Source organism: Hyperolius riggenbachi, chromosome 6 (assembly GCF_040937935.1).
Source record: "Hyperolius riggenbachi isolate aHypRig1 chromosome 6, aHypRig1.pri, whole genome shotgun sequence".
NCBI lineage: Eukaryota > Metazoa > Chordata > Amphibia > Anura > Hyperoliidae > Hyperolius > Hyperolius riggenbachi.
The window spans coordinates 75,676,467-75,688,642 of record NC_090651.1 but is presented as its reverse complement, the minus strand read 5'-3'; positions in this window follow the sequence as shown (position 1 = coordinate 75,688,642).

Here is a 12,176-nt window from a genome sequence, read left to right as displayed (position 1 = left end):
AGCTGAACGGCAGACCGTGGGAGGAAGGCCAGGGACTGACACGTGTTTATGCTGCTGGAGGAAGCCACAGGTAAGTATGGATTTTTGCATTTAGGTCAGCTCTGGTACACTTTAAACAGATTACAGGCAAATTCTACAATTGGTAAGGGCTAGTTCACATTCAGGGTGATTGTGATGTGCTTGCCAATGGCCAGCAATCAGCAAAGAGCTAGTGCCGTATTACCCAATGAGAGTGTTTCCACAGCAGGGTTACAACATGGTTAAACTCGCAATTTTTGGAAACAAATGCAAAATTGTGTTTTGCAGTTTGTACTAAGCCACGTATGGAGAAACAACAGATCCAGGGTCCAATTTGTTCTCTTTGTCTAACTGATGGTCTGTAGGTAATAGCCAGATAAGAGTGAAGAATGGATTTTAAGTCTCGAGAAGAGTTAAAAGACAATATGTAAAGGAAGACCATGCAACCTATTTCCTTCTGGAAGCAATATGCAGTCTTAGCTGCTGTCAGAATCCCCTTCATGGTAATGAAGTGAACCATCTTGGTTAAACTATCAACCACCACCACTAGTACAGATTAAAAAAAAAACTTCAAAGAGAGGCAATTCCAGGATGCAATCAAGGCAGGTCTTGTTACATGGACAAGAGGCAACTGGCAAAGGAGACAAAGGTCCCCAAGGTTTCACCATGGGGGCCTTGAAATAAGCACACTACAAAAAGAGACATACTAATTGCAACCTTCATCATCTCAAACCACTAGCAAATCCTTCTGTAGATATCCAAAGTCTTAATGGTTACAAATTGGCGAGCCAGGACGTGATCATGGCAAAGTTTCAAAACTTCCACCCATAACTCCTCAAGCTTGTCATTAGAATTCTTTTTTGGAATTTTGGACTGCAGAAATCAGATTTCCACAGAATCCTGCATTACTGAGACTCAGAAATGTTAGGCCAATCAAAAGACTCAGAAGTATCGACCCAATCAGAGAATCAGTATTGTACCGCAGAAATTGAAAATCCGCAGAATACTGAGTACAAAGACTCAAAGTTTTTAGGCCAGTCATTCCATTTCTGCTGCAATCGGAAATCGAATTCTACCATTCCTATAAAAGAGGCCATCTTCCTTCTTCCTGGCACATCTCGTGCATTTCATCAAGAGGTAGTCTTGCAGATGCCTCTTTTATCTCAGAGAGTATATCTGGTTTGATTATTAGGAAATGTTTGGAAGAAATTATTGTTTCCTCCAGGCCACAGTGAGACCCCTCATCAAACATTCAGGACAACGTGGGGCGACACACATAGATGGCCACTTTTCAAAGCCAATGGGAGGTCGGGAAGTGATTAGAATGAAACAAATATGACAGCCTCCATATCCCTCTCCTGTCGGTTATCCTTTAAGGCCCCTAAGGGGTATAATTTCCTCCTGGCCACTGTGAGACCCCTCATCAAACATTCAGGACAACGCATCTGGCATAGAGTTTTTCGAGCCAGGTTGGTATGCTATATGGAAATCGAATTTGGAGTAAATCAGAGCCCACATAACCTGGGGGGAAGGGGGAAGTCTGAGCCTTTTAGCAGTGCATAAATACTTCAAATTCTTATGGTCTATGAATATTACCCCTGGGGATTGATATTTTGGCGGCATCTACCTCCAGAACTGTGGGTAATCTGCTTGTACTTGCTTACTTACAGTGGGCGCTGATGGAGTCTGTAACTCCTCACACTAGTGCGAGGAGGCGACCTGTCAATCAGTGGATGGCGGCCCAGCAGAACCTTGTGCACTTTAGCTCCAACCACATTGCACTCACACCAGCATAATACATAAGCCTGAATGTGCCTATGTAATATTTATATTATGCTGCACAGCATGGGACCGGCAGTGATCAAAGTGTCGTACTTAGTCCGACACATTGATCTAAAGGGGATTATTTCCAGCAATGGCACCCCTAGCGGCAGCTAATATGCTGCTTGTCGGACATAGTTCAACATCGGAGCTGTAGGAGAATAATCCACTGTCAGACCAAGTCCGACAGTGGATTAGAAAGGGGTAATAAACTTCTAGTAGAAGTTGGTAAGACGATAAAGCATTGGACACCTTTATTGTCTGTGAGTCCCTGCCAATACAGAACTCCACACCTTCTTTGGATTCATAGCCAGATCCTCTTCAAGTCATCATTGAAGATGTAAATAAATGTCATTCACAAAGTGTTGGCAAGTTGCGGGAGCATAACGCAGGCCGAAACGCATCACAATGTACTCAAAGTGACCAAAACGTGATCTAAAAGCAGTCTTCTATCCATCACCCTCTCCTCCATACTATCTGCCATTCAATTCGCAGCCCCAGAAACCCATGCAGAGCCATATAACAGGTGCAAAAACAGCCTACCACCATGGTCTGATTTTAAGGTAATCACTGAAAAAAGACATCTTGGATATCCTCTCAAACCTTAGCCAGACTACCTGCGACCTGGCCCCACTAAGTTCATGTTGAAATGCCCTGAACTATTTACACCGGCATTCCACAAAATAGTCAACGGTTCCTTACAAGAAGGGTGGTTTCCCTCTACTCTGAAAGAAGCAATCGTTAGGCCACTACTCAAGAAACCATCCTTAGACCCAGATGCTCTAAACAGCTACAGACCTGTCTCAAACCTTCCCTTTCTGGGGAAAGATATTGAAAAGGCTGTCTACCTCCAACTTGAAGCCAGGCTCTCCAGAAACAACATCCTTGACCATCTTCAATCTGGCTTCAGGAAATATCACAGCTGTGAAACAGCCCTTACCCAGATTTGCAATGATCTGCTCATTGCAAGAGACAAGGGTCAATATTCCATCCTGATTTTGCTCGACCTCTCAGCAGCTTTTGACACAGTCGATCATGAAATCTTGCTCAACATGCTACAAGAGTACTGTGGCATAGATGGCATTGTTCTCCGGTGGTTCAACTCCTTCCTGGCTGGCAGAACACAAAGGGTAGCCTTAGGGCCCTTCCTCTCCAACCCTGTACCACTAAAATACAGTGTACCTCAGGGCGCAATATTATCCCCTTTACTTTTCACCATATACATGCTGCCACATGAAGAAATCATACGAAAACATGGCCTGACATATCATTGCTATGCTGATGACACCCAGCTATATTTGTCATTCAAACCTGGCGTCACAGACCCTACTCCACAAATAAACGCATGCTTAGCTGAGCTTCAGGAGTGGATGAATAATAATTGGCTAAAACTTAATGCTGACAAAACTGAGGTTCTTGTTATCGACGGCCAGGGCTCAACAGCAAAGCAGCCCCAGTCTCAACCAACACCGCTAAGGATAGGGAGCTCAGACTTGAACAACTCAGACTGTGTGCGCAGCCTGGGAGTACTGATTGATGGGAAATTAAGCTTCAGGAATCAAATCTCAGCTGTTGTGAAACATTCCTTCTTTCATCTAAGGAATATTGCAAGGATTAAACACCTAATTCCTTCAGAGGAACTTCCAACCCTAGTTCATGCCTTCGTCACATCAAGGTTAGACTACTGCAATGTCCTCTACACAGGCCTTCATAAGAAAGACCTACGCCGCCTGCAATTAGTACAGAATGCCGCTGCAAGGCTGTTAACGAGCCAACCCCGCCATTGCCACATAACACCAACCCTGTGCTCACTCCACTGGCTACCGATAAAATGGAGAATTCTGTTTAAGATTGGCTTACTGACTTTAAAATCCTTGCACAATCTGGGCCCTGGATACCTGAAGGACTTGTTGCAACTGCATCACACCCCCCACAATCTTAGATCAAAAGGACGTAACACCTTGGTCACCCCCAGAGTCCACCTCAAAACCTCTGGAGACAGAGCCTTTTGTCATGCTGCCCCTACACTTTGGAACTCCCTGCCACACCCAATCAGGACATCTCCATCCCTGGAAGCATTTAAGTCTAAACTAAAAACCTACCTCTTCAGTCTGGCATTCATGAACATCTGACTATCTCCCCTGTAACACAACCCAGCCTGCAACCCTGTATTAATCTGAGACACAACTATGCGCTTTGAGTCCTATGGGATAAAAGCAGGGCCGGCCCGCCCATGAGGCGGGGTGAAACTTTTGCCTCAGGCGGCACTTCTGGGGGGGCGGCACCCGCCCGTCCGTGTGTGTGGGCGGCCTTCCCGAGCTAGAGGGGATAGCGGGCAGGAAGGGGGTATTGGGCCTAGCGGCGGGGAGGGGGGTCGGACCCCCCCCTCCCTCGCCTGGGTCCCCCGTCCTCCGCTCCCCTCCAGCTTTATAAAGTTCCGTGCTGGCTGCAGCTATTTGTAAGAGGCAACAGGCGGGGATTACTCACCTCTTCCTCGTTCCAGGTCAGCGAGCGCTCCACTGACGTCACTTCCTGCTACGCCGCAGGAAGTGACGTTAGTGGAGCGCACGCTGGCCTGGAACGAGGAAGAGGTGAGTAATCCCCGCCCGTTGCCTCTTACACATAGCTGCAGCCACAGCAAGGAACTTTTTAAAGCTGGAGGGGAGCGGAGGACGGGGGGCCCAGGCGAGGGAGGGGGGGGTCCGACCCCCCTCCCCGCCGCTAGGCCCAATACCCCCTTCCTGCCCGCTATCCCCTCCAGCTCGGGCGGCCCCCCACACCCACGGCTTGGGGGGGCGGCGGCGATTTCTTTGAAAATTGCCTCAGGCGGCAAAAAGTCTAGGGCCGGGCCTGGATAAAAGTGCTTTACAAATGTTATTGTTATTATTATTATTATAAGCGCCTCACAAATCTAGTTTGTAAAAAGTGGAAAGGGATAGGGTTTTTTTAATAGAAATCTTATTCAGATTCCATGTATACACAAAAAGAGAGAAAGGGTCCCTAGTATGAAATTGCTGCACCGCCATTAATCATACTAAAAAGTTTATTGAATGCTTAACATGTCTAAAAACAATTAAAAAGAAATCCACAATACATTCATGTGGGAGTAATACGTGTATAAAATCTCAAATGCCTCACCTCCAAAAATGAACTGGTAAACCCTAAATGCTGCTGTACATATCCATCTTGGTTCATGTGAACCAAGAATAGAATAGTGGGACCCGGGTCCTGAATGGTCAAAAATTGTATAAATAGAAAGCTGCCAGAAATTAAAGTGCTCTGGGTTCAAACAAGTGCAAAGAAGTTCAGATACAGTTTATAGTATAAAGGGTAATAGGCTCATGAGCATGTAAACCAATTATGAAGTGCATAAGTTATGGACAAGCTAACATGAACCAAGCAATTCCAATGTGTGTGATAATACATACATAGTCCTGGACAGGGTCCCCTGGTAGCAATATGAGGCAGCCAGATAAGTAAGGGCGGAGGAAGGCATGGCAAACGCTCCACGCGTGGCGTGGTCCACGTGACCACTTCGTCAGAAGCTCCACGCTATTTGGGAGTGCAAATTCACATCACTGCTTTGCAACTTATTCAGATTCCAATAATCAATTAATGGGCATTGGGAACCATCCTTCTCCACAAAGAAGATTCCAGGACCCAGCCCCCTGTAGGAGATGTGGAGGGCCTAATAAATCTCTTTTAACCAGCTTAGCAGTATGGACGAGCTCAGCTCATCCGGTACCGCCACGCTGGATATCTCAGCCCCTGGCGCATTGTTTTTCACAATTTTTTTTTAAACACGCAGCTAGCACTTTGCTAGCTGCGTGTTCTACTCGATCGCCGCCGCTACGCGCTACGAAAGAGGGCCCACCCCCAGACCCATTGCTCAGCCTGGCCAATCACCGCCGCAGGCTGGCTACATGATAAAAAGAAAAGGAAACACTCGCGGCCGAGCGCCGCAAGACAATTAAACGCCAAGGTGGTTAATCAATACAGTCCAATAAGGTTTTCAAATCTGGTTCCAATAAAGGACAGATCTTTCCACAAGGAATCGCTGCCACTGGGAACAGTTCAATCAGACAATCATAGATATGGTGAAAGCGCATCCACTCCCTTCTTATTGAACACATCTAGGAAATCATGATATTTGGGTATACTCAGTTAATGCTCAAAACTTGATTAGAAGGAGGTGTGTGTGTGTGTTATCTTTTTCCTTGTTTGCTTCTTTCTTTAGAAAATGAGATCCATTCCAAATGTATTACCTTGTAAGTGTGTTCTAAAACAGAGATAATACAATAAATTTGTAAGGTACTTACCTCCGGGATCCAGCGATGTGGCCGTCTTTGCCAAGAGCGGGTCGCGTCCTGGCACTTTCGCATGTCGGCAGCCATTCTCCGCTGGTGACACGCACACTAGGGATCGCTCTGCGCATACTGGTGGGCAGATGTCTCGCTCCTCTCGGCCGCAGTATGGTCTGAGGTAGAGATGGCCCGAACGGTTCGCCGGCGAACTCCCATAGTGCATCATGAGGGTCAACTTTGACCCTCTACATCACAGTCAGCAGGCACATTGTAGCCAATCAGGCTACACTCTCTCCTGGAGCCCCCCCCCCCCCCCCTTATAATAGGCAGGCAGCGTCAGGCTTTTCACTCACTCGTGTGCCTGCAGTAATTAGTGAAGGGATAGCTGCTGCAGACTCTCATAGGGAAAGCTTAGTTAGGCTCTTGTAGGCTTGTTAGCTTGCTCCTTGCTGATTCTTATTGCTAAAAAAGCACCCCACAACAGCTCTTTGGAGAGCTAATCTTGTTCTTGTAATCTATTTTTTTTCTGTGTGTCCCACTGACACTTGTGTTGCATAGACAGCCTTGCCAATTCCTACTGTGCGTGCCACTGCCAGGCAGTGGCACGTTCAGTGACTACTACCTGTGTGCGTGACAGGTGCACATTGTAATACCCACTGCACATACCCACCTGTTGTTCACTGTGCACCCACCCACCTACGTGAGCGCACGCAGTGTCACTGCGCCTGTCCGATACCTGTCTGTGTGTGACAGGTGCACATTGTAATACCCACTGCATATACCTACCTATTGTTCACTGTGCACCCACCCACCTACGTGAGCGCATGCAGTATCACTGCGCCTGTCCGGTACCTGTCTGTGTATGACAGGTGCACATTGTAATACCCACTGCATATACCATTCTACATATACAATACCCACTGCATATAACATTGCCTTAGCGCTTCCGGATCCACCCTCCACCAACGCCTGGACCGCCAGGTAGACGACTACCTAGCCTTAAGTGTGGATGTAGACACTGTGAGCAGCGATGAACCCTTGGACTACTGGGTGCGCAGGCTTGACCTGTGGCCAGAGCTGTCCCAATTTGCCATCCAACTTCTGTCTTGCCCTGCCTCAAGTGTCCTATCAGAAAGGACCTTCAGCGCAGCTGGAGGCATTGTCACTGAGAAGAGAAGTCGCCTAAGTCACAAAATTGTTCAATACCTGACCTTTATCAAAATGAATGAGGCATGGATCCCGAAGGCCTACTTCCCATCCCAAAACTAAGTCAGTCCCCACACACAGCATCTCTGCTTGCATGCCATGTGACTGTCTGCCCAAGACTAAGTCGCTCCCCACACAGCATCTCTGCACGCAGGCCGCTTGACTGCCTTCTCCGCCGCCACCAACAGGGTCCAGGACTCCAGGCGGATTCCTGAATTTTTAAGGCCGCTGCTAGCAACGGCCGCTATACTAATTTTTCTGGTGCGTGTACATGCCTGTCTAATTTTTCTGGCTGCACTGCAGCTGCAACAACAAAACAAAAGGCATGTACATGTGCCAATTCCCCTTCGTGATCATTACCTTGCTGCGGTGAAGGTGCTTGCGTATCACAATGAAGCAATGACCGCCAGCTATATAAGTGTCTCAGGGGGGGGGGGCACACCCAAGATAATAAGGTCGATGCTTCATTGTGGACAGACCAAACTTGATCAGCTGGACAGTTACTGTTCTGTCATTCAGCTACCTCAGCCCGGTAACCATATGGGCTTGAAAACCGCCATGGCCTGCACTCTGGCCATGGTGCACACCAGTCCAGCATGGCTGTCACTACACTAACAGCTGTTTGCGGTGCGTTACACAGTGAGTTTGGTGTGTCAGTGTGAAGCAGTAGTCTAATTACACTCCCTGATTGATGTATACACATGCAAAATGTTTTAAAGCACTTTAGGCCTGCAATTTAGCATTCAATGTGATTTCTGCCCTTAAAACGCTGCTTTGCGTCAAATCCAGATTTTCCCCGGGACTTTTGGCGTCTATCCCACTCCGCCATGCCCCCCTCCAGGTGTTAGACCCCTTGAAACATCTTTTCCATCACTTTTGTGGCCAGCATAAGTGTTTCTAGTTTTCAAAGTTCGCCTCCCCATTGAAGTCTATTGCGGTTCGCAAAAGTTTGCGGGAACCGAACTTCTGCGGGAGTTCGTGAACAGAAAATCGGAGGTTAGGGCCATCTCTAGTCTGAGGCAGCGACAGAGGTAGTGTCAGCTGACAGGATAGTCAGCTGACACTTAAGCAGGGGTTTATTTAATAAATATAAATATAATGGATGCTGACCCTGGCTGGGATTGAACCCTGGTCTCTCACATTGGAGGCGATGACCTTAACCAGTTAGCTATAGTTGACACATACTCAGGATGTTTTGCTGGTCAGTACTAGTCAGCTGACATGTATTGCCACCTGTGTCAGCTGATCTCTCTGTCAGCTGACAATCAGGATTAATGCCTGTGTGTGATTGGCTGTTGTGAGCATGTGGCCGGCCACTGATTGGATGCTGTCAGTATTTAAACCTTGCTGTGACCGTTGCATGTTGCCTGTGATAGCTCTAGCTTGCTGGGTGCTTTGTATACCTGCTCTTGTAATATTGGATTATCTGGATTTTGACCTCTGTTTGTTTTCTGGACCTCCCTTGTCTGCTGCCTGAACCGACCTATTGCCTGGATTATCATTATGACTGTTTGCTGCCTGGTTTGACCTCGGATACGTTCTTTGACCTCTCTTCTGCCTAGCCCTCCTGTACTGCGATATCTCTGTTTACCCGTGTATGACCCTGGACTGTTGCTGGACTTTGCTACTCTGTGTTCTTGTTTAGGCCTGAAAGTTTATTTGCTCACCCTGCATTCAGCTCCAATACCTTGCACACTAAAGGCCTGGGTGTAACCGAAGTCGGGTAGCTGTTGTCTTCTCACCTCTCGTTCAAGCGGGGATGCGCCACATAGGGTGAAGCGTGTGGAGATAGATTGGGGCATTGGAGATGATTCGTGAGTGAATATTCCTACAGGCCTGACAAAATTATCTACAGTCAGGTCAGTAAATATTGGGACATCAACACAATAACATTTTAGTCCCTGTACACAACCACAATGGATTTGAAATTAAATGAACATGATGTGCTTTAACTGCAGACTGTCAGCTTTAAAGAGAATCTGTATTGTTAAAATCGCACAAAAGTAAACACACCAGTGCGTTAGGGGACATCTCCAATTACCCTCTGTCACAATTTCGCCGCTCCCCGCCGCATTAAAAGTGGTTAACTACTTTCGGACCGAGCGAGTACGAATCTACGTCGGGCAGGGGGCGCTGCGGTCCTGACCAGACGTAAGCTCTACGTCCCATTGACCGCGTGCCCCAGCCCGTCCGCGTCGCCCGGTCCGCTCTGCCCCCGCCGTAATGTGCTGCCCTGCCGCCTCTATGACGGCAGAGCACTGTGAGCCGGGCAGGAGCCGTTTTCATTGGCTCCTGGCCCTGTCATTCATGTAAGCCATTCCCATTGGTTTACATGGAGTGACAGGGACAGGAGCCAATGAAAGCGGCTCCTGACCGGCGCACAGCGCTGTGCCATAATAGCAACGGCAGAGAGACTAGCCTGCAGCGGGGACAGAGCGGCGTGTCCGGCGGGAGTGACGATAACTTGCGGCGATTCGTCGGGAGGCGGCGGTTTGCTGGACCAGCACCTAAGGGGGCAGAGGGTGCTGGTCCAGAAAGGGTTAAAAACAGTTTTAAAAAGTTTGTTTATAAACAAACAAAATGGCCACCAAAACAGGAAGTAGGTTGATGTACAATATGTCCACACATAGAAAATACATCCATACACAAGAAGGCTGTATACACCCTTCCTTTTGAATCTCAAGATATCATTGTGTGTTTCTGTCCCCCTGCATCTCTCATGCACTGAAGTTTCAGGCTGCTCTTTTCTTCCTGCAAACAGCTTTGCCCTTGTTTGTAATTCTTCAGTATGTGAAAGCCCAGCCAGCTCAGAGGACGATTTATCCAGCTTGTAAAAGATAAGAGAGACAAGAGAAGTTGCCCTAATCTAAATAATACACAGGCAGTGTGCATAGAGGGGCCTGGAAGGGGGAGTTCATAGCAGAACCACAACACTAAAGAACTTGGCAGCCTTCCAGACACAGGCCGACAAGCCTGACAGGGGAAAGATACATTGATTTATTACAGAGACTGTGATAGCAGAAAGTGCTGCAGTAAGCCAGAACACATTAGAATAGCTTTTGGAACTTGTAGGATGATAAAAAACAGGATGCAATTTTTGTTACGGAGACTCTTTAATTTGAGGATATTTACATCAAAATCAGGTGAACGGTGTAGGAATTACAACAGTTTACATATGTGCCTCCTATTTGATAAAGTGAACCTTAAGTAAAAAAAAATGAGTTTTACTCACCTAGGGCTTCTACCAGCCCCCTGCAGCAGTCCTGTGCCCTCGCAGCCACTCACTAATCCTCTGGTCCCCCGCTGCCAGCTAGTTTCGTTTTTGCCGACAGGCCCGTCAGGACTGGGCACACGTAGCTTTTTCCGCATTCCCGACTGTAATTAGCGCTATTGCGGGCCACAACGCGCACAAAAATACGCGTTGCCGCATATCTATGCGTTCGTATTGCGGCAACGCGTATTTTTGTATGTGTTGCGGCCCGCAATAGCGCTAATTACAGTCGGGAATGCTGAAAAAGCTACGCGTGGCCTGTCCTGAGGGGCCTGTCGGAAAAAAACTAATCTAGCTAGCAACGGGGGACCAGAGGATTAGTGAGTGGCTGCGAGGGCACAAGACTGCTGCAGGGGGCTGGTAGAAGCCCCAGGTGAGTAAAACTCATTTTTTTTTCTGGCTTAAGTGTCTCTTTAGGGAACAAAAGTAATGGGACAATTGGCTTCTCAGCTGTTCCATGGCCAGGTGTGTGTTATTCCCTTATTATTGCAATTATAATGAGCAGATAAAAGGTCGAGAGTTAATTTCAAGTGTGCTATTTGCATTTGGAATCTGTTCATGTCAACTCTCAAGAGAAGATCCAAAGAGTTATCACTTTCAGTGAACAGCAAACCAATTTTAGGCTGAAAAAACAAACCCATCAGAGAGATAGGAACATTCTTAAAAAGAAGGAACGCACCGGTGAGCTCAGCAACACCAAAAGACCACGGAAAATAACTGTGGTGGATGACCAAAGAATTCTTAGCTAGATATGTCGCGAACCTCCGATTTTCGGTTCGCGAACCGGGTTCGCGAACTTCCGCAGAAGGTTCGGTTCGCGGAAAAATTCGCGAACCGCAATAGACTTCAATGGGGAGGCGAACTTTGAAAAATAGAAAAAATTATGCTGGCCACAAAAGTGATGGAAAAGATGTTTCAAGGGGTCTAACACCTGGAGGGGGGCATGGCGGAGTGGGATACATGCCAAAAGTCCCGGGGAAAAATCTGGATGTGATGCAAAGCAGCGTTTTAAGGGCAGAAATCACATTGAATGCTAAATTGCAGACCTAACGTGCTTTAAAACATCTTGCATGTGTATACATCAATCCGGGAGTGTAATTAGAGTACTGTTTCACACTGACACACCAAACTCACTGTGTAACGCACCGCAAACAGCTGTTTGTGTAGTGACGGCCATGCTGGACTACTGCGCAACATGGCGTGATTGCTCTTCCTCACTCAGTGATGTCAGGTAATGTGTGACTTCCTTCTCAACTTTCCATGGCATTGTTAAAAAGCTTACGTTTTGTTTTTAATTTACATTTTCTACTTGCTGTGTACTTGTTCAGTACCGCTACAATGAGAATCCTGTGGAGGCGGGCAAGTCTGCCATTGTGACCCCGGGTAATGGCCGGGGAATGAGAGGTTTGAATCCGGTGTGGAGCCTGAGCAACGGCTACCACTACACATCCAAGGAGGGCAGCGGGCAGGCATGCACGCCCGCCCGCCCCGAGGTAGTGACCAAAAATAACAATACAGGAGGAGGACTTTCGAGGCCCTGCTGTGTATTTGAAATG